The sequence below is a fragment of the Silene latifolia genome, chromosome 2 (genome assembly GCF_048544455.1).
Source record: "Silene latifolia isolate original U9 population chromosome 2, ASM4854445v1, whole genome shotgun sequence".
Classification (NCBI taxonomy): Eukaryota; Viridiplantae; Streptophyta; class Magnoliopsida; order Caryophyllales; family Caryophyllaceae; genus Silene; species Silene latifolia.
In genome coordinates, this window is record NC_133527.1 from 112,782,481 (window position 1) to 112,796,336 (window position 13,856).

Here is a 13,856-nt window from a genome sequence, read left to right on the forward strand (position 1 = left end):
GTAGGGAATCTGTAGTATAAGCGGCATTAGAATAGTAGACCTAGAACGCGCCATGGTCGATCAACTGGGTTCCCTGGTCGATCGACTAGCCACGTGAGATATGCTTCGTTTTAATTAATTTAATTGTTATGTTTGACGAATCGAGTGCACGCGACTAGTTGAATGTTTAGGAATTGACCGACCCAATAAAGATTGAAAGATAGGGAAGGGAGATAGCCTACCTAATTAAGACGACTAGATTAATGAGATCGAAAGATAAGTTAGTTTAGGTGTTTAAGTCACTTTTCAGGACGAAAGTTAGCATTAGTGATATTAGGGACCTGTAGCGAGATCGAAAGATGCTACCTGTTAAGAATGGACCGAGAGGACTTCTTATTTTCCCGTCTCACATGTTTGTTTTAGACCTACCTGTATACTGCCGCCGAAACTATAGTGAACCGACCATCTTAGCACCCTTTTAATATTTGATTTCAGCTACTAGCTTAGTTTACTTTTCATTTATTGACTTAGTTATAGATCAACTCAAAACAACCCCCCCCCCCCCTCATTGGTTACTTTAGACTAAAATCAGACGACTAATAATTGCATTCGCCTCTCTGTGGTTCGACCCTGCTACCGCTATCTATAGTTGTAGTTGGAATTATAAATATTATTTTTGACACCTTACGACGGGTATCAAATTTTGGCGCCGTTGCCGGGGAGGCAATTGTTTAAATTTTTAGTTGTTTTTATTTTAGTCTTTTCTTAGTTTAAGGGACATCTGTTCCTTAAACTATTCTTATATTCTTCTTGTAGTTTCATCTTATGCGCAGGTCTCAACAAGGGGAATTACTTCCCCTTGATCTCGAGCTTGAGAGGACTTTGTGCATGAAGAGGAGATTATTTCAAGAACAACAGTCAGAGGAAGAGCCTGGTTCTCATTCTAGTGTTTACGAGAATGAGCTGTTTGAGGAGGATCCACCTTCATCTCCTATTTCTACTTCCTCAGCTGAGACCGTCACATCACCAGACATGGCCGAAGAAGCAAGTATAGCACGTCACTCTGAGCCGACAGCTGAGAATCTCTATAAGGGATTCGCATTACCAGGGACGGATATAAAATTCGAGCCGAAACCGTCCTATATAAACTTGGTTGAGAGAAACCAATTCGGGGGAGCTGCAAATGAAGATGCAGCTAAGCACATAGAGACATTCATTGATTATTGCTGTTCCATACCCCCACCAACCGGTGTGACCCAGGACCAGGTGAAGGAGACTATGTTCATATTCTCGCTTCGTGATGCTGCAAGGGAATGGTACAGAGACCTGGATCGAGCCGCCAACGGGATCACTGATTGGAAGTCACTGACCCTAGCATTTTACAAGAAATATTTCTCTGCCTCGAAGACAAATGCCATTAGAGCTCAGATCACGAGCTTTAAACAGGGTCCTGATGAGAATTTTCATGAGGCATGGGTCCGTTTCAAGAAGCTGGTGCGGACTATTCCGCATCATGGGTTCGAAAAATGGATCCTATGCAATCAATTTTATAATGGGCTTTATGACGATCAGAGGGCTATCCTGGATGCGGCAGCAAATGGCAGATTCCAGGAGAATGTCGGAGAGACTAAGGGGTGGAAAATTATTGATGATTTGGCCACCCATAAAGCTGAGTATGAAAATTCCAAGGGAAATCAAAGGAGAGCTGCTGAATCCCCTTCTGTAGCTGCATTAGAGGCTCTTACGGTGAGTTTTGATAAGTACGAGTTGGGAGGAGCTTCAAAAGGAGGGATTTATCAAGTGAATGCTGTGTCAGACGGTCCTTTCGTCTGCAAAACATGTGGAGCTGAGGGACATGTTTCTGATTTTTGTCCTAATCCCTATGAGTCTTGTGCTTCTTTTCAACACTATAGGCAGACAAATACTTATTTTGAGCCGAATGTCCATCCAAACTTGAGGTGAAGTAGCCAAAATGTTCAAAATCCGACTCCACCCCCACAACAGCAGCAGCAAAGTTATGTGCCCCCTCATAAGCAACAACAGTTCCAAAAGCTTCCGTATGTGCCCCAGCAGCAGTAGCAGTACCAAGGCTCCGATTTTGCCGAATTGAAAAATTTGTTGCTGAAAGAGTCTCAAGCTAGAGAGGACGGGATGAAGATGTTAGAGAGCCAAATTGCTCAATTGGCTAGCAAGAGTGCAACAAGAGCTCCGGGGCAATTACCGTCGTAGCCGGACCAAAAAGAGACCCTTAATGCCATTACTTTGAGGAGTGGGTCTACCCTTGATGGACCCGCTATGGTCGAGGAAGCTACTGGAAAAGATGAGGCGGAACCAAACAAGAAGAAGGCAGTGACGAACAGTGGCAAGAAAAAGACGTCTACCAGGTATATCACTCGATCGACTGATACTCCCGGTCGATCGACTGATACGCTAAACAAAACAGTTTCTAGTCCTGTAGAAGTCAGTCGATCGACTGACAGCGCTGCTGATATTGAACCTTTTCGTCCTCCAATGCCGGATAACTTGAGGGACCGCTTTTTTCGGGGTACGACAACTCCGGAATTATTGAGGCAAGACCTAAATGCTGATGGGTCTGTTCCGGTTCCGAAATATGATCTGATGACGATTAATGGCTCATTCTTGAGACGGTCTGAAGAAGGGTCGAGCTACAACAAAGAGAAGGTAGTGGATTTTCAGCCTAAATCCACCGACGCCGGTGTGAGAGACCTAGAGGAGAGGGCTAATTTACTTCTTACAACCCCCTACCTAGAGAGATTGGTGCCGACAAAGGAACAGGTATCGCTTAACAAATTTGAAAATGTTATTCGTAGCTTGAATGTACAAGTTCTTTTTCTTGAATTAGTTAATCAAGTGCCTGTTTACATGAAATTTATGAAGCAACTTTTGTCTAAAAAGAAGTCACTTGAAACTGTGCAATCTGTCGCACTAACTGAGGAGTCATGTTCTTATTTAACTCATACTGCACCTCATAAGCTAGAAGACCTAGGTAGCTTTTCAGTCCCATGTAATATTGGCACCTTTTCTATTGAGAAGGCATTATGTGACCTAGGAGCCAGTATTAGTGTCATGCCTTTGAGTCTTGCTAGGAAGTTGAAATTGACTAGGCTTGCAGTCACCAACATGACAGTACAGATGGCTGATCGATCTGCGGTCCAGCCAATAGGAGTCGTAAAGGACATTCTTGTGCAAATAGGAAAGTTCTTTTTCCCTGTTGACTTCGTTGTACTAGATATGCCCGAGGATGCTCAGATTTCTATCATTCTGGATAGACCATTCCTGCACACTGCTGGTGCAGTTATAGATGTTGGCTCAGGGACTTTGACCTTCAAAGTAGGGAAACATTCCATCGTCTTTGCCCAGACAACTAAGAAGAAAGATCCTATGTGGCCAGTCACTTGTAATACGGTTTCTGAAAAGAAATCCTATTTTGTGCTTTCTGATATGCCTGCCTCTATGCCTATTCCTGTTGTAATACCTCCGCCCCAGATTGGGAGCAAATTGGAGGAAGATTCTTCTGTTTTGGATGTTGCAGGAGCTGGTTTGGGGAAGGAAGAGCTGCATATTGCTCCAGCTGTGAAGGAGCCAATCATTCAAAGAGGCGACTTAGGATGTCTTAGCTATGGCACAGATGAGGAGCCTGATGAGGAGCCAGTTAAAGTGAGGTAGTCCGACTTGGACTTTGATGAGTCAGAAGAGGTCGTTGCTTGGGAAGATGTTGAAGCTGTTGATCCGTTGAGTTCTGCGGATGTTGAAGTTGATAGGAGTGCATCTGAGGAGATGAGCACTGTAGAGGCTACCTCTTGTAGCCAGAAGCCGAGCAAGTGGGCCATCCCGTGGCCGTTCTTGATCAACTATTAGTTAATCGAATGCTTTATAAAACATTTTATTGCTTTCGTTAAACTCTTTTTATTGCTTTTGTTAGACTCTCTTTTTATTGCTTTTGTGTGCGCGAGACTTTGTATTTCACAAGTTTGCTTAGAATTTTAAATACTTTAGACTGTTACTTTGGATTTTGCGCAATTTTGGGCGCGTTATTGTGTGTATTTGCAGGTTAATAGACCATATTGGCTAAATTTATTGAGCTAATTCGAAGAAAATCAGAACTTACAGCAGGTTTTTCAGTCGATCGACTGACCAGTATGGTCGATCGACTGAGCTGCGAATTTCAGGAGCTTCTGTTCCTGTTCACCTTGGTCGATCGACTGGGTGATGTGGTCGATCGACCATGTTCGCTGCTGTACCTGTTCATGACCATTCCCTTGCTGTGTTTGGTCGATTTGCGGAATTTAGGGAGTCTTTTCTTCACTTTATTCTCCGTTTCATTTCTGTTTTCTTCCGTTTCCTTATTCTACACATATTTTTGCGTTTAAAAAAAAAATTGTTTTCTCGGATTTACGCACGGGACTTTTGTTTGTCTTTTCAGGTGCCTATGGTAGCACTGCTGGCTACCGAAACCTCCTAGCTCGCGCTGGTTTGGGGAGGTTCCCTTTTGCTGTGCTTAAAGTCTTGTGAGTTTCCGAGTCCTTACTTTATGTCTTATTTAGTTAATTTAACGCAAAATTCCCGTTTCCCTTTTATTTCATTATATGATTTTGCACAATGGGGACATTGTGCGATTTGGTTTGGGGAAGGGTTTTGCATCGCATTCATTCTGTTTTGCATTCAAGTTTACTGCATCTTATGTCTTGCATTGTTTTTTATTTTCCCTCATATATACAAAATTCAAAAAAAAAGAAAAAAAAAATTGAAAAATTTCAAAAAATTCCAAAAAAATTTCACTTTTATTTTAGCATATAGGTCGAGTCGGAACGGTAGTATTTCAATGATGACACTGCATTTTCAGCCGTTTATGCCTAAGCCTTGCTAACTGGCATGTTATTAGTAGAATCGTATATGCATATCTACAAGTTTTCGTTAAATTTCTTGCTGAACTTGAGACTTGACTTTTGATACGTGCATTTTATATAGTCTTTTTGGCCTATTTTATGCACGTATTTCTATGCTTTTATCGTGGTTTTATGCTACGAAATGCCCCGAATATGCTACTTTGGTGTATTTTGTCTTAATTGCAGGAATGGACCAGAAAGTAGCGAAATCAAGTCATTTACCGTCTATTTTGCATGCATTTGGAGAAAGAGTAGATTTGGAGCGGAAATATTCTTTGTCTTGGGATGCGTGAAGGTGTTTCGGGCACTAAAAGGACAAGTCAAAGTCAAACTAGCGTGGATACGAGCTGCTGAAGTCAAGTTTCACTTGATCGAGTGATTTATTACTCGATCGAGTGGTTTTAGGTTGTATAATAAGTCGATCGAGGGGTTAGATTACTCGATCGACCAGTTCTTTTTGTGCATTACTCGATCGAGGACACTATTAGTCGATCGAGCAGGTTTTAGAGTTGACTTCACTCGATCGAGTGATATCACTGCTCGATCGAGTGGACTTTGCTACGGGTTGGGCTTTTTAGTTCAATTCCGTCATTAGGTTTAATCCTACTCCTATTTTCTTATAAATAGGAGTTAGGACGTCATTAGTGAATCATCGAATAATCCGGGGATCACGTTGCCTTTCTCCCTTTTCTCTATACACTGTTACTTTGTTCTCTTATTTCCGGATCGCTTAATTTCAGTAATTCTTCTTCCCTTATTCACTTTTTAATGTTTATTTCTTCTTTTATTATTGTTCTTGTTTATTTTATCATGCATAGCTAAATCCCCTAGTATGTTAGGATTAGGGAAGCCGTGGTAGCGATGCTTTAACTGTATTAAACAGATTAGACCTGCGATAGGAATTGTATTAGGCAATTTAATTGTTATCTGGTCGAATGTATGCATGCAGGAGACCCATAATCCTAGTTAACCCCGACCTAGATCGAAAGATTGGAAGGGAAGGCTTGCTTAGTTACAATAGGGTATTGCAGTGAGGGCGAAAGTTAAGCTGTTTACACTCTAGGGCGGTTTAAGGACCGAAAGGTGACGACCATAGCTCTTCTTATCAATAGTCTAATCGCCTTAATATCCCTGATATAATAGATATGATAGCTGCCACGGTGGACCGACTCTTAGCATACTTCTTTCTTTTACTGTTAATTCTTTCCCTTGCCTTAATTTCTAGTTTAGTTGAATCAATTCAACCCCCATCAGTGACATTAGACAGATAAACAGGCAAATAGATAGTACACCGCCTCCCTGTGGAGATCGACCCTACTTACCGCTGACTTCTGTTAGTAGTAATCTAGGTATTTTATTTTTGGTGTAGAAACGACCGCATCAAATTTTGGCGCCGTTGCCGGGGAGGCAATCTATTTATTTATTTGTTTAATTTTATCTGTTTGTAGCCTCAGGGGATTTTTCCCTTGAGGCCGTTTTAATCTTTTGTTTAGTGCTGTTTTGATAGGCCTTACAGGTACTACCTAGACAGTTCTAGGTGAAAGACAGTCAAAGGGAAGGCTTGAGTACCTTTGACCCGTCACCTATGTCCCATTTTATGGAACAGACGGTGATTTACGGCGGGAGATGTGGTCCTGCTGAGCACAATGCAGCTGTAGTTGTGCCGCCACATCCGCCCTATCAATGGCCACCGCAACAAGATTCCCCCGATATACAAGAAGAAGACCTTGCGGAGCTGAAATTCTTGATGGAGGAACTTGCATTCCAAGTGCAGGAATATGTCTCGCGATTTGATGAGCTCGAGTCTGCAGTTGCTCAATTAGCAGCTGAGATGGAGAGAGAAGAGATCGCGGAGCTGACATATTCGATGAGAATGCTTGTATCACAAATGCAAGAGAGTGATAGATATATGTATGCTCGAATCCCTGAACTGGAGTCACAAATAGCTCAGTTAGCAGCTGAGATGCAAGAAGAAGAAGTTTATCTCGCTGAGAGCGGTTTTTCTCGTAAGGAAACCGTGTTGCCCAATGATGAGGATGACTTCTATGACTCGGACGACGAGTTCCTATCATATTTCACTACCCCACGCGAAGATTTCAGCGCTGTGCAGGAGGAATCACTCGATCGAGTGACAATTATTGGTCGATCGAGTGAATCTCCAGAAGAACTTGCTCGATCGAATGATATCACTGCTCGATCGAGTGGCATGCAGGAGGATAGTTCTCGATCGAGTAAATCTGCCACTCGATCGAGTAAATTGCGGGAAGAGATTGGTCGATCGAGTAAACTGACCCCTCGATCGACTGATTTGGTTATTGGGAGCTGTAATTCGTCATTTAGGCTTGATTTAGATGACGACTTTGATGATGACAACGGTTATGGTGAGTCTCCCTTATTCAAAGCCGAGCTGGATGCGCTTGAGGCTGAGATTTACGGGACGGATTCCACTGAGGGCAACAAAAGGACAGCTAAGTCGGTAATTACTCCTAGCACGGAAGAGGTAATGAATTCTTTTATCTATGATTCCGTCATTGAGAGTGATCAACCCGAGGTAGTAAACGGTAATTTTATTATTATTTGTAAATTGCCTCGTCTTATTCATGCTTCCTTTTTCAAAGCTATACCCCCTCATATGTGGACGCATAAATTAGCAATTTCTCACCATCCTTGTCATTTTAAAATTGTTAATCTAATTTGGAGCCCTAAATTATTGACAATTGCTCCCGCGCTCCTTTATTTGGTGGATAAATTTAGGAGCGCCCATAGGAAATTTGTTAGACTTAAATGTCTACATATCTTTATTTCCTACCTTGCTATTCCACTTTTGTGCTACTTATGCTTTTGTGTAGCACATGCGCAGATGTATGATTTGATGCTGCGCGCTTTGAGCTGTTTTGATCATGATTAATTAGAAGGCTCGAAGAAAAAGAAGGTCGAGCTGGGACCTGACTGAAGCTAGCGCTACCCGGGAGGCAACCCGGCGATTTTATTTTTGTTTTTATTTCTTTTCAGTTGTAATAAATGGTTTTTGAACCATAGACTTTATCAGTTTGCTTGTCTAGTTAGTTTACGGGCTGTTTTTCATTGTGTTTTGCAGGTACACGCTGAGATCCACTCGATCGAGTAGTTTCTCTACTCGATCGAGTACCTTTGCTGATGAATCCAGTCGATCGAGTGAAGATGTTGTTCGATCGACCGCCTGCAGATTAGAGGACTACTCGATCGAGTGCCTGCAGGAAGGAAACTACTTGATCGACTGGTGCACCATTCGATCGAGCAGTTTTTGAGCGCCCATTCATTCGATCGACCACTGTTGGACAGACATCGAGTGTTTTTGACTTGGATTAGCTTCCTGAGACGGTTTTCCGGGCCTTAGCAACCTCCCATTTCATGGTCGGTTTGGGGAGGTCCCCCTATTCGCGCATCTGGTGAGTTTTTTTCCGCTCTTTACTCTTTTCTTCCTTTAGTTTGCATTTCCTTTCCTTGTTTTGGTACAATGGGGGCATTGTACGGTTTGGTTTGGGGAGGTTATGCATCCATATCCGTGTCTGCATATTGTTTTTACTGCATTTCAGTTATCACGTTTACTTTCTGCTTGCATTGTTATTTATTTCATAAAATTTTAAAATTCCATAAAAATTGAAAAATTTTCAAAAATTCAAAAAATATTCACGTTTATTTTAGCATATAGGTTGAGTCGGAACGGTAGATTTCCATGATGATATTGCTCTATAACTGTCTTTTTGCTTAAGCCTTGCATTGAACTATATATTCTATTAGCATTGTCTTATTGTATATCTACGAGTTAATGTTTAATTTAGCTGAACATATAGACTTGACCTGAAATTTTGGCAACCTACTTATAATTTCTAAGGATTAGAGCCGTATAAACTGGTGTCATTTATGACCAGTTTCATGTAGGATTGTGAGTAGTTACTCCTTGCATATCATGTATCATCAATTTGCACGTTTATGAAATTCAATTGCTTTTTGCCGTCATACATTCGGGTTAGTGGTTGGTGTCACATGCAGGGAGGTGCTTACAAATTCCCTTTCTTTCATTTTTACCCATTTAACTCCACATTAGCCAAATTTGCCAGTTGACCCTTAGCTACATCCAAATTTAGCCTGCCTTGTCAAGCTAGTTTAGATTGTTGTTTTGCGGTATATGTTTCATTGCATCAAATGTTGGCGCATAATCTGTTGATTCGGAGTTGGTATCTATGAAGAAAGGGAGGATGAGGAAAAAAAAAACGTGAAAAAGAATGAAAGTGAAAAAAAAATGAAATGAAAAGAAAAAAAAAAGAAGAAGAAAATGATGTGAAAAGAAGAAACCGAAAGAAAGAAAAAATAGAAAAAGAAAAAGATGAGATCGGTTCTGCTCCTATGTTCTATCTTACATTATTTGAGGAGTGAGTTCGGTTTGGTTTGGTGAGTTTTATGCCAAATGAAGGGCATTGTGCTTAATTCATAATTGAGTTAGAATCGGATGTTGATATATGGTTTTGTTTAGGTACTAGCTTGATCACCTATGCCTCCACATTCCCATAAATGTTTTGCCTTTTCTTACCCATTGCCTCACTTTACCATATTTTTGTAAGCCCTCGGCTGTGACGGACCTTGTTTGGTTGGAATGTATGTACGGTAGTTAGAATTGTCTATCATATTAGTTGCATGCATGTTTATGTGGGTCGTAGTTTAGGTGAGCGACTATTTTTCTTTCTCTCTTATACATATATGTTCGCCCTTTGCTTCATGAGAGAAAGAGTGACCCGTGAGAGTCCATTATTAACGGTCTTGCAAGGTCGACGGTTCAGCTTTATTATAACATCCTATAACTCGTTTGCATTTGACTGTTAGCTATAAGTGTTAGTTTGCTTGCATTAAATTGGCTTAAGCGGACATTTGTAGCTAGCTCTGAGTTATTTTTCCGTTCCATTAGCATATAGTTTTGAGTTTACTCGGGGACGAGTAAAGGTTTGGTTTGGGGAGATTTGATACGTGCATTTTATATAGTCTTTTTGGCCTATTTTATGCACGTATTTCTATGCTTTTATCGTGGTTTTATGCTACGAAATGCCCCGAATATGCTACTTTGGTGTATTTTGTCTTAATTGCGGAATGGACCGAAAAGTAGCGAAATCAAGTCATTTACCGTCTATTTTGCATGCATTTGGAGAAAGAGTAGATTTGGAGCGGGAAATATTGCTGTCTTGGGATGCGTGAAGGTGTTTCGGGCACTAAAAGGACAAGTCAAAGTCAAACTAGCGTGGATACGAGCTGCTGAAGTCAAGTTTCACTTGATCGAGTGATTTATTACTCGATCGAGTGGTTTTAGGTTGTATAATAAGTCGATCGAGGGGTTAGATTACTCGATCGACCAGTTCTTTTTGTGCATTACTCGATCGAGGACACTATTAGTCGATCGAGCAGGTTTTAGAGTTGACTTCACTCGATCGAGTGATATCACTGCTCGATCGAGTGGACTTTGCTACGGGTTGGGCTTTTTAGTTCAATTCCGTCATTAGGTTTAATCCTACTCCTATTTTCTTATAAATAGGAGTTAGGACGTCATTAGTGAATCATCGAATAATCCGGGGATCACGTTGCCTTTCTCCCTTTTCTCTATACACTGTTACTTTGTTCTCTTATTTCCGGATCGCTTAATTTCAGTAATTCTTCTTCCCTTATTCACTTTTTAATGTTTATTTCTTCTTTTATTATTGTTCTTGTTTATTTTATCATGCATAGCTAAATCCCCTAGTATGTTAGGATTAGGGAAGCCGTGGTAGCGATGCTTTAACTCGTATTAAATGATTAGACTGCTATATAGGAATTGTATTAGGCAATTTAATTGTTATCTGGTCGAATGTATGCATGCAGGAGACCCATAATCCTAGTTAACCCCGACCTAGATCGAAAGATTGGAAGGGAAGGCTTGCTTAGTTACAATAGGGTATTGCAGTGAGGGCGAAAGTTAAGCTGTTTACACTCTAGGGCGGTTTAAGGACCGAAAGGTGACGACCATAGCTCTTCTTATCAATAGTCTAATCGCCTTAATATCCCTGATATAATAGATCTGATAGCTGCCACGGTGGACCGACTCTTAGCATACTTCTTTCTTTTACTGTTAATTCTTTCCCTTGCCTTAATTTCTAGTTTAGTTGAATCAATTCAACCCCCATCAGTGACATTAGACAGATAAACAGGCAAATAGATAGTACACCGCCTCCCTGTGGAGATCGACCCTACTTACCGCTGACTTCTGTTAGTAGTAATCTAGGTATTTTATTTTTGGTGTAGAAACGACCGCATCAAATTTGATTTTTGGCAAGCTAAATCATTTTCTGAGGTTTAGAGCTTATAACTGGTGACATTCATGACCAGTTTATCTAGGATTGTGAGTAGTTACTCCTTATGAGACATGTTACATAAATGTGCATAAATATGAACTTAATCTGCTTAATACCTGTATGCATTCGGTTTGTGGCTTGTTGACACATGTGGAAGAGGTTTCCTTTATTCATTTTGCCCATAAGCTCCACACTGCCAGAAATAACCTTTTTGTCCCGTTACTACATCCTACACTTAGCCTACCCTTGTCAAGCTAGTAGTTTATGTTTTTGGGACTGTTACTTTGTTTTTGGTAGCTAATGCTCATTTTGAGATGATGTTGGGAAGATGAAAAAGGAATGAAGGAGAAAAAATAGAATTGAAAAAAAAAGAAAAAAAAAAGAGAAACGCGTGCTTAGAGGGTGGTCGATCGACTGCCCATCTTGGTCGATCGACTGAAACCCGAGAAAAGAGAAAAATCAAAATCGCATGGTTGGAGTTTTGATTAGTTGGTGATTTTATTCCCATGCTTTATTATCATCATTTGGGGAATTACAATTACATCGGAGATTGTGAGATTTGTGCTTGATAATTAGCACCGTTTCGATTTGAAATCTTGAGCAAGAAGTTGGATGTTGTTATAATTTTGTTCCCTTAGTTACTAGCTTGGCTTTTAACTCTGTTTTTATCCAAATTTATCTTAGCCTCTTCTTACCCATACCTCACATATCCATATTTACCTCGGCATGTGTCATGGTCATTTGTTTGGTTGGAATGCATATGTACGGTTGTAGAGATTATTTTCATATTAGATTGCAGGCATGTTCTTATAGGTCGTAGTTAGGTGAGTGTCATTACAAAATGAATTCTTTCTATCTTTACATATACTCACCTGTATTTATTGAGTGATATGAGTGACCCGTGAGAGTCCGATTTGATAAGTCTCTATAGTTGACGGTTCAGCAGCTTCTAACGACTTCATAACTCGTTTGCATGATTCATATTGCTAATTGATTGTTGGTTGTTGCATTAAATTGGTTTAGGCTATTCGGTTTGCATTTCGCTCTGAGATTGAACTCGTTCGATTAGGTTTTAGGATCGAGTCTAGTTCTTGCTTGGGGACAAGCAAGGGGTAGGTTTGGGGAAGTTTGATGCGTGTCATTTATATAATGTTTTACACCTCATTTTACACGCATTTCAGAGCTCATTTATGTAGTTTATGCTACTATTTGCTCCATTTCGTCTACTTTCGTATTTTTATGTAATATTGCAGATTTATGCGGAAATGAGTAGAAATTGAGCTAAATCCGTCCCCGAGTACCTTGCATTGCATTTGACATGAAGTATTTACACAAAGAACGGACTTGGTGCGCATTTTGAGGCCTGAAAGATAATTTTATGAAGAATTAGAAGCCAAGTACCAGCTACTTCAGTCGATCGACTGCCTTGAATGGTCGATCGACCAGAGCGCGACTTACAGAAGCTGCTGTTCAGTGCAGACCAGTCGATCGACTGCCTTGCATGGTCGATCGACCATCACACGAGCTGACACGCAAATTAAAGAAATAAAACGAAATTCCAAAGCCCATTGTATATTAGGTTTAGGAATAAGTGTTACGTTAGATTCCTATATAACGTAACCTGACATTATCAAGTTTTCATTCAGTTTTTATCATAAAATTCATTAGGGTTAGTTCATTAGGTTAGAATATTTTCCGTCAATAAAAGTTTGTTTTCCGCACCCTGCTTTGATCTTTAGTCCTGCTTCCATTTGGTATTTCTCTGTTCTAATATTCAGTTTCATTGCTTAAATTCGCTCAAAGTATAGAATTGTTAGGTTAGATCTCCCGAAGCCAATGACTGTTTTATGTTAATTGTTCAGTTAATTAATTTAAGTATGAATTCAAATTCTTTAATTGTTGATTTCATTGCTGTCATTATTTCTAGTATGAGTAGCTAAATCCTTTGTGCTAGGATGTGGGGAATCTGTAGTATAGGCGGCATTATAATAGTAGACCTAGAACGTGCCATGGTCGATCAACTGGGTTCCCTGGTCGATCGACTGGCCACGTGAGATATGCTTCGTTTTAATTAATTTAATTGTTATATTTGACGAATCGAGTGCACGCGACTAGTTGAATGTTTAGGAATTTACCGACCCAATAAAGATTGAAAGATAGGGAAGGGAGATAACCTACCTAATTAAGACGACTAGATTAATGAGATCGAAAGATAAGTTAGTTTAGGTGTTTAAGTCACTTTTCAGGACGAAAGTTAGCATTAGTGATATTAGGGACCTGTAGCGAGATCGAAAGATGCTACCTGTTAAGAATGGACCGAGAGGACTTCTTATTTTCCCGTCTCACGTGTTTGTTTTAGACCTACCTGTATACTGCCGCCGAAACTATAGTGAACCGACCATCTTAGCACCTTTTTAATATTTGATTTCATCTACTAGCTTAGTTTACTTTTCATTTATTGCCTTAGTTATAGATCAACTCAAAACAACAACAACCCCCCCCCCCCCCCCCCACTCATTGGTTACTTTAGACTAAAATCAGACGACTAATAATTGCATTCGCCTCTCTGTGGTTTGACCCTGCTACCGCTATCTATAGTTGTAGTTGGAATTATAAA

General features: G+C 40.4%; 1 non-coding gene across 1 annotated transcript; it reads right to left on the minus strand.

Annotated features, from left to right (window-relative positions):
* Positions 1 to 1,392: 1,392 nt before the first annotated feature.
* On the minus strand, positions 1,393 to 1,499 carry LOC141645139 (small nucleolar RNA R71). Its single transcript, XR_012544726.1, has one exon. It is a non-coding gene; the product is annotated as a small nucleolar RNA R71 (small nucleolar RNA).
* Between the last annotated feature and the right edge of the window lie 12,357 nt (positions 1,500 to 13,856).